The sequence below is a fragment of the Sparus aurata genome, chromosome 14 (genome assembly GCF_900880675.1).
Source record: "Sparus aurata chromosome 14, fSpaAur1.1, whole genome shotgun sequence".
Lineage (NCBI taxonomy): Eukaryota > Metazoa > Chordata > Actinopteri > Spariformes > Sparidae > Sparus > Sparus aurata.
In genome coordinates this window covers 4,656,823-4,671,098 of record NC_044200.1, presented here as the reverse complement: position 1 = coordinate 4,671,098, position 14,276 = coordinate 4,656,823, and the positions used below count along the sequence as shown (strand labels likewise).

At 43.2% G+C, this 14,276-nt stretch overlaps 1 protein-coding gene across 2 annotated transcripts in view; it reads left to right on the top strand.

Annotated features, from left to right (window-relative positions):
- Positions 1-14,276, top strand: part of chst11 (carbohydrate (chondroitin 4) sulfotransferase 11) — a 91,901-nt gene that overhangs the window by 45,137 nt on the left and 32,488 nt on the right. The gene's annotated exons all lie outside the window — the stretch shown is intronic.

The following is a 14,276-nucleotide window of genomic DNA, read 5'->3' as shown; positions in this document are numbered from 1 at the left end:
TAGTTAAGAGAATTAAGAGGAAGATCACAACGTTTCATCCCAGAGGAACTCCTGTAGTGCACTGAACAACACACATGGATCATCTATTGGAACGAGTATATGGCTAGATTCTCCAGTGTGTCAGGCCGCCTTCCTGAACCAGACTGTTAGCGTTCACACAGCCTCCCTACCTTACCTGCAGCAGCTGGGGCATCGCTCCACCTGGGCCTCATTCTTCTTCTGAGCTAACTGCCACAGGCAGAGCTGCAGTCCCTCCTTATGTTCAGCTTGAATTGATAACGAATCTTTTTAAGAAACACTTCACGTCCATCGCTCCTCTTCTCAGGCTTGTGTTCTGATGGAGCTGCTGCATCTGACTCATCTTTCTTTGTGTGGCACTTCCATCTCGCTATATAAACCAAGGACACTGTAATGTCCAACTCCATCTCTTACGACTATTATCACACCCCTGCGGTATTGATCCTTGGCCTCTTTATTGTGGGTGGGTGATTTTCAAAACTGAAGGCTGTTCTAAGACTTCAGGTACTGGCTAGAATGTAATGTATATGCATTCGCAGCTGTATTTCTCAGATTCCCTCAGGCTTATATGCCTCCAGTTTCACATCAAACCTGAGGAAATAGAGTTTTTCTAACTGCTGGTGGATAAAAAAGAATCACACCCATGAGTTTTAGCACTGAATTTATTCATTAATCTTCGCAGGGAGAAGCTGAACAGCTTTCTCAGCCGACTGAAGGTGACCTTCTGCTGAATATTAACAATTAGAATTTCTACAGAGTGTCATTCCACACTTAAATATCTATTATTTTAACAATGTAACCTCTGCTTTGATTGAATGAGTACAGGCCTGAGGGTTAAAGGGATTATAAAAATGATATCATTAACCATTTAATTTAAAGATTCAATCCTTTATTTATAACGTTCATTACCATACTGTTCCATACTTAACAGGCTGTGGTACGTGGAGGGTTGATCTCTGGCTATGTGAATACTTCTGGTGGGTGAAAGGACCTGACCTGAGATTTTTTAGATTAATCATCAGGCAGTATATTTTTTGTTTTTTTTTATAATGATGGTGTCAGATGGATTAACGGCATATATATTCATGATTCCCAGAGAATGACTCCAACTACAACTCTCTTCTAGAGCCGGCATGAGATTTGCGAGGTTGTTTTGAATGAAATGTCACAGCATCTGATCGATGCATTATGGAAGTTATTACACACATTCAAGCCCTCCTCACTGTGGCGATCCATTATCGACCAAACAGAAAAAATAAGAAATACCAAAAATTAACAAATGCATGCAGTTTGGTAGTAACCTCACATGAGCAGACTAAGTCTTAGACAAACGTAAATCAAGTAAACCAATTATACATTAAAAGGCTTTCTAAGGTGTTAGTGATCACATCATTAATGTTTAATAACTACTTAACAGGCTGTGCTGATAGAAGACATAGACTAAACAAAATGATTTTTTCACTTAATTGACTTACGGCAAGAGTTATTTCTTTTCATGCCTTGACTAATGACTTTTCATTTATCTGTGAGGTGTTAATAAATCACTCCTCAGCCATTAACGAAGTCAGTTGTGACTTCATCTAAAGACTTTAAGAGTGTAATCCAATTATTAAGCGGGACCCTTTTTTTTATATGCACTACATACAGTTTTAAGCTACTTTTAAATCTTGCCACTGCAAACAGATTTTAAACACAACTCCATACATTTGATCACAGTCAGGCCCCTCGTGTCATCATCATTACTGCTCAATATCTCTCCTTCCTTGAAGGAATCTCGCGGCTAAAAACTCTCATGAATTACTCACGACCTCCAGTCAACTCAGAGCGTTTCTGCAACTTTAGATGTTTTATGCATAAGAGCCTGGAGTGCAGGCAGAGAGGACCAGGGAAGACAAAGATAATTTAACTCTGTAGTTTTTTGGGGGGAATTAAGTGGCTTTGTTGCTGCCCCGCGTCATCTGATTCTTCTCCCAGCATGCCTTCTGTGTCCGCCTGACTGCCTGCCTGCCTGCCTGCCTGCCTGCCTGCCATGCCTGCCAGTCTGTGATGTTTTGTGGATGACAGCTCGACTTGTCAGCTTGCCGTCAAGCCTCGGGGATCAGATACCACCGTCTGATCCCAGACTCGTTTTTCTCTTCTTCACTTAGTTCATGCTTGCTTCCATTCACACTCTTTATTGCGCGGCGGAGAGAGGGGAAGTGGAGGGTGCAAGGCATGAAGTGTGTGTTGGAGTGTGTGAGACTCCCACAGGGCATGTGAGAAGGGGTTCAGTGGGTTCACTCTGATCTCTCCGGTCTGCCTGTCTGTATCTAGGCAGAAGTCTCTCCTCTCTCTGTCCTCATGACTCCCCCCTGCAGCGTCTGCGTGGTCTCGTGGTTTTTGCGGAGCCTGCTCTGGTGCCCCAGTCGGCCCCTCTCATGTGACTGGGTCTCCTCCACCCTTGGTCACCTTCCGACTGAATTGGCCAACGGTTGACTGCATTTCACCGCTGGTCCATTTCCACTCTCTCAGAGTGTATATATGTGTGTGTGAGAGTGTGTGTGTGAGTGTGTGTCCCAGGGGAGGGGCGGATTATAAACAGTCATCACTTGTTGACTTCCTGCCATCCATCAAAGCCTTGAGTTCCATTAAGTCGGCATTGCCTCCGTCCCCATCCGCCCACTGAAACCATTATTGCATTACAAACTTCTGATATGATGGAGGTTCTTAATAAAACTTTATTTTGTTTGCACATTTTATTTTCTTACTTGTTCCATAAAAGTTTTGTAAAACGCCCTTTATTTAAAGCCAGAAGTTACCCTACCAATAAAATGTCCCTGAACTCATCACAATTTCCATTTTTAGGATTAAAAGGGAGACTTTTACTCTCACACCATGGTCTGAAGTCGGGTTCAAAAGCCTTCTTAAACTTTGGAGGCTTCCTCTAAATGTCTGGCATGAAAATCTTTAAACTTAAAGACATCGTACACTTATGCTATCTAAATGACTTGTGCTTTTTTAAACAGCTTCTTAGCAACTGACCACATGTGTGTTGTTGGGGGTCATAGCACAGCCACAAAGAGTTAAAGGAAAAGTTCACCCGAAAATGAAAATTCAGTCAATATCTACTCAGATCCATGTGGATGGAAAGTCGGGTGAAGTTTCACAATTTACAAAACATTGTGGAGCTTCATAGCAAAACAGTATTGTAGCATTCTCCCAAACCTCTGAAGTAGATGGGAACAAAAACTATGGAAATAAAAGTACAAAATGGCCTCATACAGCTTGTCAGGCATAATCCAATTCTGTAACTCAGAGGTCCCAAATTGATTGGAAAAAGACATTATTTACACCCTTTTTAGAGCTGAAATCTAGCTGTTAAGTTTAAAGCATTAGCGAGTGTGCACCGAGGGTGTAAATAAACATTGTTTCAACCTCAATTTGGGATGTTTGGGCTTTCGGAGACTTGGATTACACCAGATAAACTGTATGCAGCTATTTTACTCCGTTGTTTTAGTCGGTAACGTCCCCATCATCTTACTCTGTGAGGCTCCAAAAATGGTTGTGGACAACTAAACTTCACCCAACTTCCCATCAACATGGGGGTGAGTAGATGATGACAGATTCTTTATTTTTGGGCAGACTCCTCTTAGTCATCATCTGTGGTCTTGGTTCCCATCTTAAGGCTACTAGATATGAACTACTTCCCTTTTGAGTGCAGGGAGTGTTGAGTCAGACAGTGAGAGGGCAGCCACAGTATGACTCAGGAGTCCTGGGACATTGAGAATGAGCTTATGTGGAAGTGAGGAGATACCGTCGTTGATGGGAGCTTGCAGAGGTTATAAGGGTCAGATCACCAGAATAGCATAAACACATTTTCCCATTTGCGTCCACTGGCATCCAGCCATGCAGATAGTCTTAGTTTTATCGGTGCCCTGGATCTCTGTCTCTGCATCCACCCCAATACAGCGGAAGGGAATGGAATCTAGTTTGTGATGCCCCAATCATTGTCCAACTGCTTTAAAAAGAAATTAAATTAAAAAATCAACACCATCTTTCCTCATACCTCGCTGATAAAAGTTTTCATTGATTCTACTTTCTATCAGATAAATAGACCTACTGAAAACTGCTGACAGACTCTGGATTATGCAGAGTGTAAAAATGTAAGGTAATGTAAAATGCAACGCTGTATTGAACAATGATGGCGAAAAGCATCAGAGACAGATATCTCAAAACATTGAGACACGAATTCATCACCCTCTGCAGTGAGGCACACACGCTAACAGAGAATTGAAGTAGTGTGTTGTCAGTTGTGTGAGCTGATCTTTAATTAAGACACACTATTTTGCCTAACTTTGCAGTGGTGCACCATAGATACACCATACACTGCGTCTGAATGTTTGTCCCTGTTTTGGTCCGTTTGTCCAATTGACTTTATTTCTACTTTGCAACGGCCAAATCCGAATGAGAGAAGCTGCTCGATGATAACAGTGTGGTCATGCTAATCTAAGTTGCCTTTAAGATTTAGGAGCTGCAGCAAATGCGTTAAAGACTTTTTTGGCCCAGGCCTTTTGTTAATATTCTTGTGCAAGTTGCCAGAGGTAAAAATCCATCAAGGACAGGCAGGAGGGCACAGTGATTCCATTGGTAACATGCAATCATTATATATCACAAAATATATGGAAAATGTGAGCGCCTGCAGCTTGTAGCCCAGTTTGTATCGCAAGTCACTGAACTTCACCAGCAGCCAGAGTAGCCGATCAGAACAGACTGGCACAAATTAAAAAGACAAAAAATGTAGAAATTAAAACGGCCGTGACAAAGTTGTTGCATTTCAAAAACATAGATTAAACAGTGATAAAAATAGTGAAAGGTAATTGTTCGATGTATGCATACTGCTGCGAGGTCATCTGCGCTTGCGTCGATGAATTCTGGCTTGGGGGATCTTTGTCTGAGTGTCCGAGTTGGATTTTTCCAACCTGGACGATCGTTCCACTGCACTTCTCCATGTCAGAGGTCATTTTCTTTTTTCAAGTTGTGGCGCCGTTATGTGACGAGTTGCTTGTTTGTTTTTTAAGTACATTGGAGTGCACAAATGAAGGTGCAAGAAAAGCATATTTTGTTAAAACAAGTTAGAGGTGCCGTTATGTGACGAGTTGCTTGTTTGTGTTTTAAGTGGCACTTGATGTGATCAATCCAAATTTTCAGCCAAACAGGCCAATCATGCAGCCAGTAAAGTCATGGAGATTGAAGCGCATGTGACTCAACATTTCAGCTCTAATCGTGACATTTGACCATTAAAGGAAACATGGCAACTTACTTATTTGATTTTTCCTCTGTGAATCAGTTGATCCACAAGGCTGGTTTGGATCACCTTGACTCCACATGAATGAATAGGAAGAGAAATGAACCGGGCAAGATTTAAAAAAAAAAAAAAAAATGGACGCACAGAGACGGAAAGAGAGGCTTTCTCACCCTCTCCTTGGGTCACCATCATCCCCCTCAACTGAAGCCGTACTTGTTTGTGATTGCATGCATAATCTTGCAGCGTAATAATATTACTAAATACCGAGTGATTACTGTGTTTCCCCTCGTCAGGCATTAATTATTGAGCTAATTAATGGAAGAAGCCTTGAAGCTGCAAATGTATTATTTATTTCCCTGGAACAACATTTATCCCAAAGATTCTAACATAATAATGAATGTGTTCATTAAACGTGTTTTGTCAGGATCCATAAATTATCTCATCAGCCGCATTAAATAAAAAGCAACTCACGCAGTACTCCTGTAGCTGCAGTGCATTCTGGCCCGTTGAGCCGAGAGCCAGTGGAGAAATAACAATGATCCCGATCCTATGAATAAAAAAAGATAGAATGTATGGTTAAACACAAAGCACAGCAGGATCGGGCTTAGGCTTTTCATGTGCATTATCAATGTATACATACTGAAGCATACTTCCAGTACATGTTACCGCAGTGCGTCTGCACAGAAATAATGCATCAGTAATGAAATCCCTCATGTTAAATGAATGAAAGCCTGTGGCAGGGCGATGGGAGAGGCTGTCTGAGTGAAACACCCACTGCCTGGATGTTCTTCTTCACCCTTCCTCCTCCTGACCTGCTGCATCTGCCGCCAGTGCTTTATGCTCCAGTGTGCTCGGTGACGGATCTGATGTGTTAAAAGAGGCCTGAAAATCTTTGCTGTTCACTATTCTTGTGTTATGATGTCGACGTTTCAAAAAGCTGTCAGGTGTTATCTTTGTCTCTGCCGCTTTTGCGTTCTTCTGTCTCTCATTTTCTTTATCACAGACACTGAGTTAGAATCACTTCATCTGCCAGCAACAATGAGTACGCTTGAATTTGTGTTTTTTTTTTTTCCTGTAGTGTAGGAACATACTGTGAGCTAACATTGTGAAATGTGAAGAAGCTCTCTGATGCACGTGCTTGGGACTACAGGACTGTGTTGGCAGTGTAAGACAGTCTGTATTTATCATTCGTATACAATTTACTTGACGTACTTCTGTTTTCCTTCTATTGGAAAACAATAGTAGCTGGCCATGACCTAAACATGTGCAGAAAGTAGCCATGGCTGTACCAAAGCACCCAGGGGTGGTGACACAGTAAGACAGCTGAGAACACACACTTGGCTGCGGGCCACACTGATCTCCCTTCCTGTTGTTGTACAGCAGACGACCAGGGCCACAGAAATCTCTGTCAGCGTACCTGACATGTTATTATTTCCTAACTGTATATGCACTTGTTGCCTGGTGGGAAAGGGTTGACGTTCTGTTTTTTTCACTGCTGGTCTGTAAAAACAAACAGCGAGAGGCGCAGCTAATGCTAAGGATTGTGAGCTGCAGTCTCCCCCACCAGTAAATAAACCGACTTCTGGCTGTAGCAGAGACGCTGGGTGGTGTGGCAGGGTAGCCCGGCTGCAGCCTCCTTGCAAGAGGCTTTACTAACAAGCCTAGTGACACTCTTGCAGTGAAGAGCGGCTCCAGAGGACGAGTGACGTCGACAGGAGCGGCAGGATAGACCGTTCTGTCAGTGTGAAGAGTATGACTACGGTTTAAACACAGCTCAAAAAACAAAAATGACCGTACGAGTTAACAGTTTGAGTCCAGCGTTGCGAACACAGCCAACAAAGCCAGTCGATCTGTCTCCTTAAAGCAGTATGATTGCCCCCTCTCCTTCTCAAACAGAACAATGCAATAACAATGAGAGATAGTGGAATGTATTTGCCCTGATTTTCCTTGTTAGATGCCTGAGCTTTACGAGCACGAGATGTCGTAACAGTCCTGCCGTGGTATCACAACATTTTTGTATCGCAGTATCGCGAAGTTTGCTATAAACATCCAATAACTGACTCCTATTTGCATTAAGTGTAGGAGAGTAACTGTTGGAAACAGCTTATTAGTGCTCACATGACTAACAATCACACATGCGTGCAAAGAGGAATAGTCATTCAGACTCGTGGATTTAATGTATTTCTTCCAAACTGTCACGTTTAAAAAATAATTTGTGGTGGTTTATTACATGAGCTGGCAATCAGACTAGAAAACTATCAGCATGGCTTGCAAATGCTAACAGCATGGATGATCAAAATCCACATCCACTGCATCACCAACGAACCGCCACATGCCTTATACTGTCTGAATGTGGCCTTACACTGTTTTAACATGACTATACTTCTGGTGGACTTCATCACTGCCATTTGCTTGATACATCAAACTAATGGCAACAATAAAATCTGATCGCCGGCTGATATGAATCCCCGCGCGAGATTTGTTTGGATTGGTAAGCGGAACAGTTCGGCGGCTCTCGCAATGTGAGGTTTATTGTCAAACTGTGATGAACTGCTCGGCACCTCCTGCTGCACAATGCTGTCATTCAAGGCTTGTGGGATTATAATGATAGAGACAGAAGATAGAGCTGAGTGCAGTAGACAGTAATATCTGATCTTCTCTCCCCTCCTGACTCTGTCTCTGAGCCTGAGGTGAGGACTGTAAATTGCTTGTGTATTATCGTCATGTTAGTAATCATCATTAAGAAGATTAGAAGGGGCACTCCAACCAGGAAGAGACGCGTGCAGCCAATCATCACAGCTGGAGACTTGATTGGTGGCACACACACACACACACACAATCACCTTTTGCAAGTTCTTATTGAGCTTTGTTTAATGAAGCACTGTCAACGCTGCTAATCACCTGTATCTCCACTTCCCGGCTCTGCTTGCATTCTTCATTTAAATCCCAATTTGGCTGCAGCACTTAAGTGTTTGTGTAGGATGATAACAACCCCTACATACACACACATCGCCATAAAGAAGTGCTGCGCTGTACGTCAGTGTTTAAACCCAATCAGTCCTGTGTATGTGTGTGCGTTGGCTGATGTGCAGGCGGACCGATGTGAAATGAATGCCCCCACAAGCCTCTCCCACTGTGAAAGTAAGATTAGTGACAAATTAATCCTCCTCCAGCGGCCCATAATCTTTCGCTGAGAGATGGCGGCAGATGTTATACGTGAATGCAGGCCTGCACTGAGCACTTGCGGGAGCGGGCCTGTTGTTTACGGGACGCCTTGTGTGTAATCAAACGCCGCGAAAATATAGTGCGGTGTAATACTTACTGACTGCAGCGCATGAGGTTCTGCAATAGCTAAGTTTAAAAGCTTGACTACTGCCTTGAATCAATAACTGACAGTCTTAACAGCAAATCAGACTTCATGAGGTGTACCAAATTGGTATTTACTGCCCTTTGGGGTGTTGTGTTTACTCTGAACAACCCTGTTTGTCTAACTCCTTTTAAAACACGTCAAGTGAGGTCAGAGTCTGGATTTATCACACTGTTTGTCAGAGTCTTTCAGTTAAAGATAAACCAGAAACTCTTAAATTTTCCTTACAAACTTAAAGGAGAACTTCGGTCGATTTAAACATGCAGCTTCATTGCTCAAGCTACCCTTGACTTGCGAGTACCGAAGACGCGAACAAATTTGGTCCAGCCATTACAGAGCTCCATGAACGGAGATGTAGCATTGAACGCTAACAGCATGGGGTCAGAACTTTACACTGTGTTTTAAGCGTCTTAACATGCTCCACATCTCACACCAAAAGTTATGCAACATCAGCAGACACTTTAGCACACTGCACTGTAGCGTGTATGACTCAAACTGAATAAAAAAGTAGTTAAAATAGTGTGTTTGTGCAAGGAGCTACGTACCTGTTTGTTGACATCCGCATCTTCCGGTAGCTAGACCAAACTAGCGTATCCACCGAGTGTGCACTTAACAGGCTTAACAGGCTATTGTAAGGCTCATGGCTCATGACAGGTTGTAACATGGACATGTACATTATGAACATACACACGAAAATGCTGGATTACGTTTCCGTCTCCGCCAGTGAGGGAGTAAGTGCACGCTCGACGGATTGACTAGTTTGGTCTAGCTACCGGAACACACGGATGTCAACAAACAGGTAAGTAGCTCTTTGCACAAACACACTATTTTAACTACTTTTTTATTCATTTTGAGTCATACACGCTACAGTGCTGTGTGCTAAGGTGTCTGCTGATGTTGCATAACTTCTGGTGTGAGATGTGGAGCATGTTAAGATGCTTAAAACACAGCGTGAAGTTCTGACCCCATGCAGTTAGCGTTCAATGCTACATCTCCGTTCACGGAGCTCTGTAATGGCTGGACCAAATTTGTTCGCGTCTTCGGTACTCGCAAGTCAAGGGTAGCTTGAGCAATGAAGCTGCATGTTTAAATCGACCGAAGTTCTCCTTTAAGCTTCATTGACATTTTGTTTATTTCAATTCAGGTTAGCAGCAGTTTCATATGCAGCCAACACAGAGCATCATCAGCATTCTTAGGTCAACATTTCCTCATATGCTTAACAACTGAATAGGTCGATTGTCAATAACTCCAAAATCAACATGACTTTTGCAGCTTACCAGATCTTCGTACGGTTTGTACAGCGCCGATCCACAACAAAAGTCATCTCATGACACTTTCCAGATTGATCAGGTCTAGACCATATTGCTTGATCAATTTATTTGGAAAGCCTCAACTTTTACCCAATTAGCAAGCACTTGGCGACAGTTGCGAGAAAAAAAAAAACTGCCCTCGAACAGGCAGAAACCTTGAGCAGAACCAGACTTGGTGGGCAGACATCTGCCGGCTGGGTTGAGAGAGGGGGAAGGAGAGAGAGAGGTAGGTTTAGGCACTCAAAGTATTATGTTAGGTTTAGTCAAAAAAAAGTATTTGGTTAGGTTTTTAGCAACATAACTAATTTGCGTGATTTAAAATAAGCATGTTAAAGACCTATTCCTTTTCCTTTTTCCAAAGTAAGACCCAAGCTAAAATAAACTAGAATGATTCTTTTAAGGGTACTTCCTCTTCTTCACTTTTATGAGAACTTTTTAAACTCCTAACTTCTAAGAGAATGCTCCACTTTAATTTTGAGAACTGAATAACTGCAGGTAATAATGAATGCAGGCCCCAGTAAACAAACAGGATGGCCACAACCCTCCTTGCGGAAAGGACACAAAAGGAGAAGCTAATGAAAAGGATGGGTGATGTGCAGTGTAATACACACAGTGCTATTCTGAGCTCTCTGATGTTTTTTACCGCTCATGATCTCCCCCGTCAGTTTCCAGTCTTGTTACTTGGCAGAGGCAGTATCGGGTGGCATTCTCATTGTGGTGTCCTTTCAAAGCCAACAAAGGCATTATGTTGGATGTTTTAAGTGGATTGTGAAATCTGTCTGTTTCTGACCTTCTTGGGCACAACACAGCTTAATTTAGGGGAGCCGTGCTTTGGGAAGCAGCATGGGAGCATTACGTTTTTACGAGATGGCACATTAAGTGTTCCCTCCGGTTCTTAGTGGATGACAGAGAGGTCTGATTGTTGTATTGAGCTGGAAGCTTCCCAGCTTCTCTCCACCTGCTTTTATAAGGACTAATAAACAGAGCAGGTGACGGTGCCACAGAGGAGAAGGAGAGGCAGAGAGTTGTCAGTGTGACACTATCCTCACTCAGACTGGTCAGACTATAGTATAAAAGCTGAAGAGTGTGTGTGTGTGTGTGTGTGTGTGTGTGTGTGTGTGTGCGTGCGTGCGTGCGTGTGTGTGGAGCACACAGAGCGTCTCTTACCTTCAGGGGATATTCTGACTGGGCCGCTGGCATTTGGGCTGAAAGGAGCACCGCTCAGGGTGTTACAGCCAGGGTAGGAGGCAGGAGCAGTTAGGGGGATGAGGAGGGGAGGAGCGAGGCAAAGGGAGAGGGTAGTTAATGGAGTTCCTTTAAGTCATGGCTGAATAACTCAGAGGGCACTCAAGAGCTCCTGGCACATTTAATCAATTAAGAAAAGGCTGAATTGGGAGTAAATGTTGGGAGTCAATGAAACTTCTATCTTATTGTAACCATCGAGTTGACCAACATGTTTGAGGAAAGAGTTGCTGGTTGCTGGTTGTTTGTCAAATAACCTTCCCTCGGCTTCACCCTCTGCCAACATGTCTGGACTTTGTGGCTGCTGTAACTTAAATTGGAAGTTGAGAGCTCTTAAATATCAACAGTGATGTTTCTTATCCAGAGACAGATTGTCTCGCTTTATCGATTGCCTCCGCCGGCTGTAATATAAAAATGTTTTGCATTTTCTCAAGACTAAATGCGGGGAAGCTATACTGTCAAAGCTGACAATCTGCCTCTGCAACACTGACCTCGTAGTTATTGTAATAGGCGAGCCACTACGCACATCATCATGAGTGTGTGTGTGTGTGTGTGTGTGTTTCTGTGTGTACAGTAGCGCACAGTACCTGTCAGCACTGAGGAAATGAAAAGGCTCTGCTTTCCCATGACCTTACCTGATTCCAGACCAGAGGAATCCAGCCAGCCAGCGCAGGTGAGAGGATGGTGAAGGGTAGCGGTTTCCATGGTTACGGCTCGGTTCCCACCAACCAATGAGCCAGGTGTTGGCGTGAGACTAAGGGTGACCTTATGTTCCCGGTGACTGGGTGGGCATACACTGGTTACACACCGCGCTCGTCTGTTTTGTTTCGCAGCTGCGTCGCACTTTACCCCAGTACTTCAGTGTGTGTGTGTGAATGTTCAGTTGAAAGCCGCGGGCGGACCAGAGACAGGAGAGACAGGATTATTGACAGATTAAACAGGTCCGCGCCCGTGTCTACTTGCGTTTGATGTGTGTGTTTATGTATATACCTGGAGGCAGCAGAGCAGACCGAAGTGCAGCGATAAGGCTTGTGTGGATGGATTTAATTTGCGCTTATGTCAGTCTGGGTGTGTGTGGGTGTGTGTAGGTATGTTTGTGTGTGTGTGTGTGTGTGTGTTGTGGAGGGGACCAGGTACCATGTGAGGACAAAAGGGATTTAGAAAAGTGATCTTTTCTATTCTATTATCAGCATAAGCCTACACAGAAATTGGTTCCGCCTGGAAATCGGTTGAAAACCGCAGAAGAAAGCAGATGCCATCAATTGAAATGGTCGAATTTACCAAACTTTGATCCTCATGGGCAGGAAATTGGATCGGGGCTGCCCGACACACATCTTCCACAGTTGATTGACTGAAGAAGGGCTGAAAAGCATCTGAAAGGCTGAGATGAATACAATTGCTGATGCTCCCTGTTATATTTTGCCAGAGCAGTAAAGTGCAATAATTCAGCGGATCCTAAAATCAAACAACAATGAATTCAAATTGCTGGCTAAATTGTATGCTTCCTAATGCTCCTTCACAATGGAAGCTTTTCCGTCACTTTGAATCTGTAAGATATAAAGTGGGGAGGTGACGGTAAATTACATTTACTGTGAAGGAGTAGATTGTTTGTTTGTCGGTTGGTTTGTTGGATGGTTTGTCAGCAGGGATTCACAAAAAAACTACTGAACAGAATTCCATGAAACCTGGATGGAGGATGGGCCTCAGCCGAGAAGAGACCACATTAGCTTTCGGATTAAGATGAAGTAACAGATCAGGGATATTATCTCACTGTCTTTAACAATGTGTGGTGAGATTTTTTTCCTAGATCTGGTGAGCATAAACTGTGGTTGAACAGTTATGGATGGTTTAAAATTTAGAGCGATACATTGCCATCGATCTTGATTAAATTAAAGGAGACTGTTGGGCCTTGGTGGAGGTATGCGCTCACCTGAGTGCCACTGTAGTTAACCATGTTATACTTCAATACACAGATCTAGATTGATTTTGGTAAACTGATGTTGCTGTTATCTGTATCCTAAACTGAAAATAAATTGACCTCAGTGTTTTTTCAATCACCCTATTTTTAAGCATGTAACCAGTTCAACAATATCTATTTTCTGGAAAAGACTCTTTAAAGTGGTTAAAGGAGAACTTCGGTCGATTTAAACATGCAGCTTCATTGCTCAAGCTACCCTTGACTTGCCAGTACCGAAGACGCGAACAAATTTGGTCCAGCCATTACAGAGCTCCGTGAACGGAGATGTAGCATTGAACGCTAACTGCATGGGGTCAGAACTTTACACTGTGTTTTAAGCATCTTAACATGCTCCACATCTCACACCAGAAGTTATGCAACATCAGCAGACACCTTAGCACACAGCACTGTAGCGTGTATGACTCAAACTGAATAAAAAAGTAGTTAAAATAGTGTGTTTGTGCAAGGAGCTACTTACCTGTTTGTTGACATCCGCGTCTTCCGGTAGCTAGACCAAACTAGCGTATCCACTGAGTGTGCACTTAACAGGCTTAACAGGCTATTGTAAGGCTCATGGCTCATGACAGGTTGTAACATGGACATGTACATTATGAACATACACACGAAAATGCTGGAAAACGTTTCCGTCTCCGCCAGTGAGGGAGTAAGTGCACGCTCGACGGATTGACTAGTTTGGTCTAGCTACCGGAACACACGGATGTCAACAAACAGGTATGTAGCTGCTTGCACAAACACACTGTTTTAACTACTTTTTTATTCAGTTTGAGTCATACACGCTACAGTGCTGTGTGCTAAGGTGTCTGCTGATGTTGCATAACTTCTGGTGTGAGATGTGGAGCATGTTAAGATGCTTAAAACACAGCGTGAAGTTCTGACCCCATGCAGTTAGCGTTCAATGCTACATCTCCGTTCACGGAGCTCTGTAATGGCTGGACCAAATGTGTTCGCGTCTTCGGTACTGGCAAGTCAAGGGTAGCTTGAGCAATGAAGCTGCATGTTTAAATCGACCGAAGTTCTCCTTTAAAAGTTAAATCAATTGCATGCATGCAATTTGAGAGGCGAGATGCTACCATTGCA